At 37.5% G+C, this 13,080-nt stretch overlaps 1 protein-coding gene across 3 annotated transcripts in view; it reads right to left on the bottom strand.

Annotated features, from left to right (window-relative positions):
- Positions 1–13,080, bottom strand: part of ITP (ion transport peptide) — a 104,127-nt gene that overhangs the window by 77,647 nt on the left and 13,400 nt on the right. The window lies entirely within an intron of this gene.

Raw genomic sequence — 13,080 nt, 5'->3', positions numbered from 1 at the left:
TAGCTATCTGCATGCCAAATTTCAGCCCGATCCGTCCAGTAGTTTCAGCTGTGCGTTGATAAATCAGTCAGTCAGTCACCTTTTCCTGATATAAGGGAGTGTTTTTTGCAAATAAACGCTTTTTCTACCTACCTATTTCAATTTTTCAGTTAATTAGTCACTTTGCCACGTCTAACTCTATTCTATGTTGTTGTCGGCATGTTCACCTTTCAGCCACACCCACATTCCTTGGCACTTTTACCAGCTCTAATGTAAGTTATTTTTAAGGAGCGCCAGCTCGCCAACAAACTGGCTCACAACAGTTTGGCGAGAAAATAATAATGTAAATATTTGGTGTACCTACGATTGTTATAAATAAAAAAAAAAAAAAAAAAAAAAAAAAAAAATTAGCACCAGCCGTGAGCCGACGCGTTCGCAAGCGAGCTCTGAGCTTACATCTCATCATTACAGCTCACAGATTTGTGACCTTAAACTCAAAACGATCGTACGATACTGTACTATGTAACCATTCTCTTACGCTGCCATGACGCTCGAAAGTATATCGTTGCGTCATTTATGATATTCATCATCATCATCATCATCAGTCCATCATCTCATCATCATCAGCAATAAAAAAAATTAATAAATTACCATCTGACATAAAAACACTCACTGCTAGACATTTTTCATTTAGCCTTAAAAAATGGTTGCAAGGAAAAAATTTTTACTCCTTAGAAGAATTTTTCCAACATGATAAAAAGCGTTTTTGACATTCTATTGTTGGACATTATTTTAAAAAAAAAAAGCTTATTACAGTGCCTATATTCGCTTGGTTTTGACATTTTATTTATTACTCGTACTTACTAAGTTTAATTTTATGATTTGCCTGTATTATAAAAAAATATCTAGTCACACTCAATAATCTCAACTGTTAACTATATTTGTACGCCGCCATGGCTAATGTGCTGGACTGTTTCTTAGATTTAACATCTTATGTACCACATTATGCAAATAAAGAATTATTCTATTCTATTCTATTCTATTCTATTCTATCGGTTAGGAGTTTTATTATATATAATATGTGTCCCGGCTTTACTCACGTGTTTAGTCGACGTTAGCCCGACTAGTTTCGAACCCATCTGGGGTCCTTTTTCAAGGGAGTCAGTTCGCGCACGCACCGCGGTTGTGACTGCGAGCCGTGCTTAGGAGTTTCCCTGAGGGATAAGATCCGAAATGAGGAGATCCGCAAGAGAACCAAGGTCACTGATATAGCCCAAACTATCTATTAGCAAGCTGAAGTGGGAGTGAGCAGGTCATGCCTGTCGTAGAGGCGAAAGTCTTTGAGTGGAGACCGCGTTCAAGCAAGCGTAGTGTGGGACGCCCTCCAGCACGATGGACCGACGATATAAAGATACTGAATGAGGAAGGCTGCGGAACGGGTGTGGTGGCGTTCTTTAGGAAAAGCCTATGTCCAACAGTGGACGTCGACATGCTGTTATGATATTACAAGTTTACAATAAACAGAGAGCTGCAGTTTATTCCAGTTTCTGTAAAAATACGAATCGATTGAAATTGAATGACGGCCAACTTCGAAGAATCACAGATACGAACCGAATACGGATGAGTGCACAAACGCCCTTACTCTGTGCCCAGGGTCTCCTCCCAGAATGAGAAGGGTTTGCAAATGCGGATTGACAGACTTCACACACCTTTGAGAACATTATGGATAACTCTATGCTATGCAGGTTTCCTCACGATGTTTTCTTTTATTGTTTAAAACGCACATAACAAACGTGAAAAGTTAGAAGTGCATGCTCGCGTGGGATCGAATCCCTGACCCTCCGACGTCTTAACCACTGAGCTATAACTGCTATAAAATAAATATAGGTAGGTCCTTAATAGGTATATATTAAAGAATGGTGACAAAAACCGCAAGAGCATTGAACTTGAAGAATCTATACACTCAGGAAACCTGAATAAGACCGCGGGAAGGATGTGTTTACAGAGCAGTCGCGAGGAAGTTATGATAATTGGCTTTAGTTAAAATGAATGACTCTTGAAAACGACATTGAAGCGATGCAAGTTGGATCACGATTAGCTTGGCAGAGATTTCTTTTAAAGTAGGTACTAAAAATTTTGGGTTACCATATTCAGACAAAAATAAACACTTAAACTATTTCTTGTTTCGCATAGGATAGGAATGTCTTCAGTGATCAGTCAAAACGTAATAATATTGAGAAATTGTTTTTAGGGTTCCTTACTCAAAGGGTAAAACGGGACCCTATAACTAAAACTCCGCTGTCCGTCCGTCTGTCTCTCTGTCGCTATCAGGCTGTATCTCATGAACCGTGATAGTTAGACAGTTGAAATTTTCACAGATGTATTTCTGTTGCCGCTATAACAACAAATACTAAAAAACAGAATAAAATAAACTTTTATGGGGGCTCAGGTACCTACAACAAACGTGATTTTTTGCTCGAGTCAGACTCGCACTTGGCTGGTTTTTTTTATTCGTCGAAAGGGCTACCTACGTCAGCGTCTGAGCGCGCGCCGCCGTTCTCTGAATCGGAATTAAAACGACTAAAAAAGTATTTAAAAAACCATGGCGCCCGCTAACCGCGACATGAAAGATCGGTTTATTATCTGAATCCCTGTCGATATTTGAGTTATGAATTTTGTTTCTTAATCTCATGACATCATAAGCTTAACAGCGCTTCCTCTTTAGCAAACAATTGTAGTTATCATGATCGAAGAATACTGATTACTGACTAACTTTCGAGTAAGTATGAGCAAAGAGTATAAGTAGTAGGTAAGTATCGATGAAAGAACAGAGCAGCAATTTTGCCGAAAATCTTACATTCGTACGGTTTGATTCTAGCAGTTTAAGTGTTTCCTGAACATCCTAACATCCCTATGATCTGGGTAGGTCTGTCTACCTAGTGGAGGGTCCACCAACACTGCGCTTTCCGGTAAGAGGTCAGCATTGGAGCATCTTGGGATTCTAATGTATTTCGAATTATTGAACTATAATAAACTTAATACTAGATGATGCCTGCAACTTCGTCCGTGCGATTTAGGTTTTTAAAAATCCCGTAGAAACTGATTTTCCTGGATGGAAAGTAATTCCCTCCTTCCCCAGGATGCAAGTTAACTTTACTAGAGGTCCCTCTATCGCAAGATTGTGCCAATGTATTCTCACGCGTCAAGTTACGATGAACGGACAATATTAGATACTATGACAACTCTTACTCATCCCATGGATGTAGGAGAATCCCACAGTGAGTCATAATATTAATGTAGGTGTTGTTATATAGGTTACCTACTAAACGTTCTCAATTAAATGAGTATTAAAGAAACAATCATGTCATCATGATAAGACGCAAAATGATGGAGTGGAATAACAAAAGATATCTACCTATTTACTTAGGTAATTTAGACATGTATCGTTCATATCAAGTACCTATAGTCCGCTACAGGTCGAGATGGCAATCGGGGTATGAGGCGGGGGGACGCCCCGCACATGGGGCCCCACACATTATATATAATATCTCTCAACAGCTTTACTCACGTATTTAGTCGACGTTAGCCCGACTAGTTTCGAACCCATTAGGGGTCCTTTAACAAAGACTAGACTAGACGACACCAATCTTTATGACGTGTCCCAAGGTGCTGAAATGGATCTGAAAACACAGTAGGTATTGGGAGAGACCCAACTATAGGTGAAGAACAAATATCTTCAAATGATGCGACTCATATAACAGGTATGATGATTTTTTAAACAAACTCGGGGAGTCTGTCGCTGAGTTGTTCAAAACAAATTTGAAAAATGAAGTGGAGATTAAATAAAACTAATTTAATCACGAAACTAAGTAAGTACCTACCTACCTACATAGAATTATTGTGATTAAATTAGTTAAATCACGATTTACATTTTTGAAATTATTTGAAATACTTAACTCAGCGCAGGTTTGTCACAGCCATTGCTTACTATCTATTATACTATTATATGGATACCTAGATAAAATAGGGTATCTTATTTTGAGTTTCTGTGACACGCACTTGCCCAGCCAAAGCGACCTAACAGAATAGGTAACCCAGATAGGTAGGTGATCATTTCATCTCCATTTTTTCACCACACCGATTCTCTTCCGTGACCTGCGATACCTACCAATCGGCCTTTTCCTTGAACCAATGTAATTGATGGACAGACACGTTTTTCATGGAACTTGTAAAGCAAACATGCCTCCGAAGAAACAGTATGACAAATGCTTTATTGGCCACTTGATATAAACAAATTTTGATTCTATAATTATTCAAAATAAAGACTATAATCGCTTGGAGTTAAAGAGGGCGTCGGAGTAGACGCGCTGTCTGCCCGTGTTCACGCACATTCCACGAATTTCTCCACCAATTTCTCTTGTTATCTTTCCATTGCCGCGTAAACAGTGCCATTAATTTCAAGAGGTTGTTTAAAGCCAACAATGTAAAGCTAACAGTTGGAATGTTTAAGGCTCGTTGCAATGCGTGCGCGTTGAAATGTAAACAGTGTGATAGTAGCACTTCGTATTGGTTATTGGACAAAGACTGTTTGCACTTTTAAAACAAATATAAAAGAACAATTTGGTTAATGGTTGAAGAGCTCTTAGAATATTGTAGATCACGTCATCTAAAAGACTGAGTAGGGTTGGCATCCAAAATGTTTAAAACAACACTGAGAAAAAATCTGTTTTGAGTTCTATACCTATCGATAATAATCCTTCGTACGATTAATCATAGTTTTATTATAGACACCTAAGTGTGAATCAAGTCTTTCATTTTTGGTGGTTAATTTTAACTTTAACGGTAACTTTACATTAATAGCTGTGCAACTGGGCCTCTCATAAACTCACACATTTTAAAACATTGAATTGCAATTAAGTAGTTAGGTAGTTAGGTACTACTGATGTTAAAATAGGTAAGTAGGTATGGTCAGTCCAAAGTCCTCCGAGAAAAAATCATTAAAAAGTTCGTCTCGTCAATGACACTATCATCATCGGATTGTGACAAAAAATATTACATCTGGATTATGGCACAGAGTAGCTTCCGAAGTAAAGACATTTCACCAGTTTCTAGTTATTAAAAAAACAGGCAAAGTGCAAGTCGGACTCGCACACGAAGAGTTCCATACCTTCGTACAAGAAATGACCGCATGAATTTGTTCATGAACACATTTTTGTTTTTTTTTGTGATGTAACCACAAATTCACGGTTTTCGGCTTTTTCCCTTTACCTGTGATTATAGGTCAACGGGAAGTAGGTACCCTATAGGTTTCTTGACAGACAAACCTTCTTTCCTTTTGAAGTACGGAATCCTAAATATGCGATGTGTCTATCTTTGTAGATATGTACCTTTTCATGGCCCATCCGCTTCACAATTTTTTACGAAATTCGGTACAGGGATAGATTGCATGTGTAGGCTTTTTATCCCTGGAAGTCAAAGAGTTTGCACGGGATTATTAAACCTAAATCCACGCGGACGAAGTCGCAGGTACCATCTAGATCCTAGTTCATTATAAAAGTAGGTACTTTATGGTAGTAAGTTATGAACAGGTTATATGAAGGTGGCTCAAACCAATCAGTAATAAGAAAACTAATTTGCTGCTACTTTTATGTAGGTAGAACTTACGAAAGATATAATATACTTGTAAAGATGTATAATTTCTTACAATTTCACACCAATTTCGAGTAATTAATTAATATTTTCTATGGCTTCGTCTTCACGTGGTCGAACACCAACCAATTACTAAGTAAATTGAAATTGTTACGCCAATTTTTATTTACCTATTTACTGCAGAGAGTTATTACTGAAACCGAGTCGGCATTTTATTGGACTGGATAATATACCTACCTAAAAAAAAAACTTTATTTAACAAAAACAAGTTATTTTGGCGTCAGTTACTAGTGGTCTCCACACTAGGTTAAACCTGTGGTGTGACGTGGAGACCATTTATATGAGTTCCTAGTGGGGACCTAATCTCGGGTTGTTTGACATGTTGCCAATATGTACCAAATTGACTTGACACAATGATTAGGTATAAGTCCCGCAAATTGCTAATGCGCGTGTCCGCCATTTTAGTGACGTCAGCACTAGACTGAAGTTTCGAGCTGATGGTATGTTTTTATTTCAGCTAACGTCAAAATGACCTCATTTCGATGTTAATGAGACATGGTTCCAGCGCAATAGCAATTTGCGGGATTTCTACTAGGTACATGCATGGTACATGCATGGTACATGTTAAAATGTGGAAGCCTAGTGGTTAATACGTCCGCCTCCTAATCGGGATTCGGGGGTTCGATCCCGGGCGCGCACCTCTAACCTTACGGAGTTATGTGCCTTTTAAGTACCTAATTAAATATCACTTACTTTAACGTTGAAGGAAAACATCGCGAGGAAACCTGCATGCCTGAGAGTTCTTACTATAATGTCTTCTCAAAGGTGTGTGAAGTCTGCACTTGACCAGCGTGGTCGACTATGGTCAAAGCCCTTCTCACACTGAGAGGAGGCCCGTGCTCTGTAGTGAGCCGGCGATGGGTTGGTCATGATGATGATACCTAGACCCTAGACTATAGTACCTACTTGTGAAAAAATACTCTTTAATTTTCCGGGATGTAAGCTAACTCTAGTATACTAGATGGTGCCGGCGACTTCATCCGCGTGGATAGTTATAGGTTTTTTAAATTCCTATCAAAATCGGTTAAACTGTTGGGCCGTGAAAATCTAGCCGACAGACACACTTTCGCATTTATAATATTAGTATGGATAGTAGGTATATAGTATGGATGATCTGCTAATGAGCAAGTAGGTCACTACGTACCCAATTAATGCCTACAGTCCGTTCACTATAACTTTTCCCCTGACGTTATATTGGCACCATTGCAATTCACACAATAGTAAACCCTAAGCTCAGGAATAAAGCAACAAAGCAATGGTGCCAACATTGACGGCAGGGGAAAAGTTATAGTGAACGGACTGTACCTCGGAATCCTATGCACGTCATTGATGATCATAACGGCGGCATTAAAAGCTTCTGTGACTAGATTAGTCTGTGTAAATAATTATGATTATATATTGCAGCGGATTATGTCTGAGGTAACGGTGCAAAAAGCTTGATTACCATCTAATGAGAGACATTGGGTGTCTGGGATGTCTATTTTCAAATTAATATACTTATTAATTAATTATTTATCAAGACGCTTGATAACATGCAGATTGCAGAAGCATATCACATCAAATACGATACAAATCACCTTTCTATTTATTTGACATCTATGTCTGTTCATAGGCAAAACTCATACTTTCAAAAAATGAACGCTTTATATCTCAACTAGTAACCCGCTCCCTTTACTACGGTCTCGTCTCGTCTACCCACACTATGGGGTAGACGAGAAAAAATAATCATCCCCACTTTACATGTAGGGGAGCAACCCTAAAAAAAATATTTATCGAAATTTTATTTCAGCACTTTGTCGGCGTGATTAATATTTAAAACCCATGCCAAATTACAGATTTCTAGCACTAATAGTCTCTGAGATTAACCGAGGACGGAAGGACAGACGGACGGACATGGCGAAACTATAAGGGTTCCTTGTTTACTACGGAACCCTAAAAATAGGGGTAATGTTCCTAATAATTAAATTAGAGCAATGTTGCTTGTAGTTACCATTATCCTCTTTGCTAGGTAACAGGTAGGTACTTTATTATCGTCATTTATTTTATCGTTAATTTTAAAATAATAATAATTGGGGTGACGCATTACCATTAGTTAAAATTCCATGGACTTTTGTCTTTGCCTTTTATGAGGCACCTTTCTTAGAAGACTGGTAGGATGCAATTATTATCTCGGTTGGAGCCGCAAATCATTGTGTCAATCGATATTGTAGAGTCACCTTATACAATAGGTAAATAAATCATGAACATAAGAGTTCAAACGGAAATTAGGTACATAAATCTCGACTCTAGTATCATAAGGTCGGATGTGGATTTTTGCTACTTTTCAGGAGAGCCAAAACAAAAATGCTAGGGAAATCGGGTCATAATTTCTAAACTACTAGAGATACAATTTCAGTTGTTTTTGTAATATTTAACACTTAACTGTATCTATCATTAACCATTACTAGAAATACTTTATCATTAATAAATAAAATATAAACTCACAATTTCTTCAAAATGGACGATATGCGACTTTATGCTGGTAATATTCGTAACTGTGCTAAAAAATTGTGTGCATAAGTTGTAAACCGACTTTATGGCTGCAATTTTTACTATTACAAATTTGAAATAAAAGTCGGATCTATTACTTAATATTTCATAATACGTCTTAACTGATTATACATAAGTAATATTCGGACAAAAGATCACAGTAGTTATCTCACAAAAATCATTTAGGAGTTTTGTGAGATAGCAACAATGTACCTATCTGATTTTTCTGAAACTGAGATCTGAAACATAATAATTGCATTCGCCCGATAGTCTGACCATTGCATCCGTGTAAACCTTGTGACTTCTGAATGAATGAAAATAACATTTACAAATTCACAAATAAAGCCCATTAATTAAAAACAACGGCCAAAAATTGGAAAAAAAAATGCAAAGTAATTAGAAACCTACAGTGGGCCAAACATTTTTTGTGGAATTGCATACATTGCGGTTACATCAATATAGAAATCTAAGACATGCCAACATAGCCTGATTTTCCTTATAATGATTAGGTACGTAGCAGGTACCTACTGCAAAAGTTGGTTATATTTTACAGTGGATAATGGTTTCTCATTATGTCATATATTGGGCGAAAGCGGGGAAGAATTTTAAGTTTATATGTACCTATAACATACTAATGAAATACAAAAAAGTCTTCTTTAAAGTAGTTTTTATAAAATAATAACACCCAGCATTATTGCGTTAGTTGTAGCCAGGTAATATATTCCGAAATCTGAAAATCCCCGCCGTTCTTATTTTTTTTTTATATAACAAACGGTCCTGATATATCACCTTTGTAAAGGGATGTGGTCTTTAAAAATATGTTGTAGTGCCAAATCAAACTTATCAAAAAGTTTTGTTTCCTTCGCATGTTCTTGTAAACTGTGACCCATCTCTTAGTTTAGTAATCTGCATTGTTTTCAGCTGTTCCCTTTTTTTTCTATTTGTGCATGGATGACATCTTACTCCACGTAGGTACATGTTGCATTTTAGCATAAAGCTTGTGATTTATCACCTTTTAGTGTGGTAATCCTTATAATAATCATAAGTAAGCCATAACGATTATCATGCTCCGATTATGACCGACACAATTATCAGACCACAAAGTCAATTCTTCAACAATTTCGAGAATACTTTGTTTCTTCTCTAGTAGATTAATGAAATAAGACAAGATACTGTTTTATTCCTTCCGCTGCAGCTGGTTTTTTCAGACTACATTAAAGTAGCAACACTGCTGGTAGCATCATGAATCGTTTTTAAGGTGCAGAAACTACGCAGGTATAAGGATTTACTGTTAGTCAAATCCGGCATTGCCACTTTTGTAATAAAAAAAATACTTTCTGCTTTTTTGAAAATTCCATTGCTTCTGTTTCGACTGTTCTTTTTAACAGATACTTTTTTAAACTGTTTCTTTCGTGTTTTAGTTAAGTTTTTTATTTTTTTTTACTTTCACTTTTATTAGTTGTTTAATTAATAAATTAATTTATACTACATATATATTTAAATTAACATAATCTAAAGCTTCCTATAATTAGGAATGTTTCGTTAGAATCACTATCATCACATATTGTAGGTGCCTTATAATTTCTGCTCTCGATTAATATCAAAACCGGTCGATTATAAGACGGGTAAAGAAGAAAAAAATTGATTAGGTACTCTAATTTTTTAAGGCTACCTTAAAAACTAGGGCAATAAATTTTTGAACTGATGATTTGAACTATGATTCATATAAAACACCATAAATGCACGGTTTTTGCTTAGTGGGGTATTATTATAATATATTTTTAGATTTCCATGGTGTGATTTTCGTGGTCCTAAAAGATTTTCTAGTCTACATTTTCAAAATGTCTTCAGCTTTATTCTGGCTCTTTACTTTTTTCCCGCAGTTTAGTCCAAAATTTTGGTGAAATAGGATGGATCTCTTACCTATTAATCACATCAACTTTAATGTAGTCACAAACAAAAAGCTTTATTTCAACTTACTTCCATGAATTTTATTGCAAAATTATTTATATTACAAGGCAAAAAGTCTTAAATGATTCACAGTCCAAATATTAATACAAAAAATTCGAAGCATAACATCTGGTGTGATTTTACCTAACAAAATTATTACATATTTTAGAAGCAGAAGTGCGTAACTGCAGTACCAGCTATTATTACAAATAAACTTATTTCGTAGCATAATGGTCGAACTCAAAATACACCTATCATTTTTCTCCATTGCTTTGGTGCATACATACGCAAGTCAAAAAATATAATTATGGTTCTCCAAATTTTTAGAATGTGTTCAGATACGACATTATGCATGTATTTATCTTTGCAACGAAAAGAGATAGAAATACTGGTGTCAGCTTGGCAGAAAGAGCCCGAAATGCTCATTACCTTTATGTAAAAAAGTGAGTTTGGTCGGAAGTACACATCCGACCTTATGATACTAGAGTCGAGAAATATTTTCGAGTGTCCAACTACCTATAAGATAAGTTTCCCTAGCGCATTCCTCAGCGTTCTTCAAAATAAATGTAGTAAACCTAAAGACTCTGTAGTCCATAGTAAACCTATGGACTAAGAGCCGGCGCCAGACCTTCGTTATTTTATAAAAGCTGAAAGTTTCTCTGCGTATTGTCCCCAACACTAATAGGAATGATCCCAACTATGAAGTTTGGATCATGGTGGCTTTGGCAGATTACAGGTAACAAACATGTAAAAAATCTAACGTCAAAGTATAAAGTGTATTTTTAACTTTTACGATGGCAGACTTAACCGACTTCAAAAAAAGGAGGAGGTTCTCAATTCTTCGGAATAGTACTTACTTATTAGAATTCACATCATGCACTGCCAGAGTATCGTGGAAATCCCTGCCAGTAATTTATTAAAGTTTGGCACCCCCGCACACCCGCACGTCACCCGCGCTCGCCCGCACCGGGTTAGTGCAGGGGGTGTGCGGGGCGTTCCCTCTCCGATTGCCATTTCTTTTTCTAGAATCAGCGCTACTTTGGTTCTCATTATTAAATATTATTAGGTAAGTAGGTACTTATAACCAATCAAACTCAGTGATTTTGTAGATAGGTATACGAGTACCTACGGTTCACGAGATGCCTGCTGACAAACGGACGGACGGACGGGCGGACAGCAGACAGGCACCCTTCCGGTCATCATCATGGCCAACCCATCGCCGGCTCACTACAGAGCACGGGTCTCCTCTCAGAGTGAGAAGGGTTTTGGCCATTTGTGGATTGGTAAACTTCACACACCTTTGAGAACATTATGGAAAACTCTCAGGCATGCTGGTTTCCTCACTATGTTAAACGCACATTGCCCCGAAAAGTTAGTGGTGCTTGGCCGGGATCGAACCTCCAATTAGAAGGCGGACGTCCTAACCATAGAGCAGAAACAAAGAGGAGATGTTGTATTAAGATTTCCCTATGAAATATCGAGTGACATTTTGCGGGGTGAGGGGTTGTGGAACGCCGCCCACTTCTCAATTTTCCATCTGCGGGTTAGTAGCAAAACTACTCGCTTAGCGACCTAACATCGATATATTGATGTCACTACATAGTTCAGCTATCTCACACTAGATGTCAATAATCTAGAACTATTTTAATAATTACGTATAAAATTACTTACAAATGAAATGTGATACCAATTACCATTCATAGCATCAGAACGTCTGTCTGAATAACTTTGACACGATAAAACACAACACTTCATCCTTTTGTTCTTAAAAACGCGAAAACACACCGATAATACGAGTCTCAATATATGTGAACCTGACGAACGCAGACAGCATACTAACTAAGGCCCCGCCCACAGTGATGACGTCAGGACCTAGTTGAAAATCACAGTGCACAGTTGCTTAGGCCAACTCCTCTTTGTTTCTGCTCTATGGTCCTAACCACTAGGCTATCACAGCTTCAAATAGCCCTAATATAGCCCTTCGGGTACGGAACCTTAAAAATAAGATCCGTCAATCGTCATTTAGTTCACTCGACAAAGGTTTTCCGCTCAAAGAACTAAAACCTTCCGCTACAGGCAAATTCCTACCAATTAGAACCATTATACCTATTAATTATACCTACTATTATAATTTATGTTGTCAGCATGAAAATATTTACCGTACACTCCTCCTTTTTCCATTGCCTTGAGGTAATTTACTGGCGTTTTGTACACCAATGGCGGTGCACAGTGGCGTGCACAGGTTTGAAGCCAGGGTAGGCATTAGTTAGCTAGGAACCTGTTTATTGGCAGGTCATAAGGGGGCGTCCCTAAATTACGTGAGATGTTTAAGGGGGGGAGGGGGTCGAGTCAAATCTCATCTAATCTTACGTTGGAGAGAAGGGGGACTCAGCAAATATCACGCAATTTTTTTTCTGATTTAAACAAAAAAAGTTATACTATTTTGGTCCATTTAATCCAAATTGTACATGCATAAGATATTCTATTGTTAAATTTTTATTACACTTAGCAATATTGATTACTAGTCTTAACTAGTCGTAAATAAAAGCACGAAGCAATTTTTTTTTCTTTTTACAGTGACAATCTAACGCGTTTATGTATGAAACCCACATTTTGAAAATCTCACGTGAGATTGGGGGTTGAGGGAGGGGGTTGAATAAAATCTCACGACATCTCACCAGGGGGGGAGGGAGGGACAGAAAATTCAAAAAAACACCTCCCGTAATTTATGGATGCCCCCTAATGAAAAATATGCATTGAGCTATTACAACTGGGGTAAGCAGTGCATTTATGCCTCTATGACCTGCACGCCCCTGGCGGTGCATAGCTTAGCAACCATACAGTGAGGAACAGAGGCTAACAGAGGTAAGCAACCGCGTCACAAAGATGAAATGCATTTGCATCGCGTTTTAG

Source organism: Maniola hyperantus, chromosome 20 (genome assembly GCF_902806685.2).
Source record: "Maniola hyperantus chromosome 20, iAphHyp1.2, whole genome shotgun sequence".
NCBI lineage: Eukaryota > Metazoa > Arthropoda > Insecta > Lepidoptera > Nymphalidae > Maniola > Maniola hyperantus.
Note: the sequence above shows the minus strand (reverse complement) of the source record. Positions and strands in the feature narration are given on the sequence as shown.